This window comes from Nematolebias whitei, chromosome 6, assembly GCF_014905685.2.
Source record: "Nematolebias whitei isolate Nwh7 chromosome 6, NemWhi1, whole genome shotgun sequence".
NCBI classification, from domain to species: Eukaryota; Metazoa; Chordata; class Actinopteri; order Cyprinodontiformes; family Rivulidae; genus Nematolebias; species Nematolebias whitei.
The window spans coordinates 5,402,564-5,403,648 of NC_056503.1; positions in this window are offsets into that span (position 1 = coordinate 5,402,564).

The window sequence follows — 1,085 nt, forward strand, 5'->3', positions numbered from 1 at the left end:
TTTAAATTGTGGGCCCTGAATCTATCATCTATTAAACATTAACTTTTTGAATGGAATTATGGAAGTTAAAAAACTTTTCCATGATATTCTAATTTTTTCGGATCAAAAGTACCAGCAGGATTCAAGGCTGACAAGAAATAACAGTCTGGCTGAAAATATCAACAGTTGTGGCTTTTCTGAATCTGACTCCCCCGTTTGGCCTCGAAGCAGACCCACTTATCAAATTTCTCCAGGGATATGTGTAAACTAAGAAAGCTCTGTTTATTGCAACCCCCCGCCCCCACAAAAACTTCTGTGAATGCCTATCAGAGCTGTATCGGCTGACACCAACATCTTATCAGGACTATGGTCTATCTGGAAATGCTTCATGGACAAATCTCACTGTCTTGATGTCAAATGCATGTAATGTGTCTATAAATGTGCTGCTGGTAGAGTTTTTCATGTCTTACATCGTGTCCTGATGAGGACAAGATGTGAAGAGATCTTTTTGTAACACCACTATCCTCTCCTCGTGGCCTTATCCCCTTTTCTATCTACAAAGCATAAGGAGCCGTGCTCTTAGGAGCAGCAGCAACGTGCACTCCGCCCTTCTTTCAGACGACTGTACAAACAATCTCACTGTATTTCAGTACAATGATAATAAAGCTTATTCTGAGTCTGCTGTACATCTACAACTGATTAACTGTCTACCGGTAATTCAGTTTAGTTCAAAATCAAAGTATCTCGTGACATCATCCATAAAGTTACTTAAGGTTTGACCAAACTGAGAGAACTCTGTCATTTCTCAGCATAAGATGATCCAAAACCCTGGGATAAACAGGTGGTTTGTATTTTTCAGCTGAGAACCTTCTGAATGTCTTACATCCATTCTTTTTCAACATGTTGAGATGATCATCAAAATGAAAATAGTCCATGCTCAATAATCCAGCTACACAATGCAACAGTTTAAACTGTTGGATCATCAAAATGGCTTTCCTGTATATATCTTGTGCCGTGTCTATAAAGTGGCAGTCTGAACAACAAAAACACGTCACATCTGTGAACATGTGTCCCTTGGTCTCGGTGGGAGGCAGTGTGAGCTGATC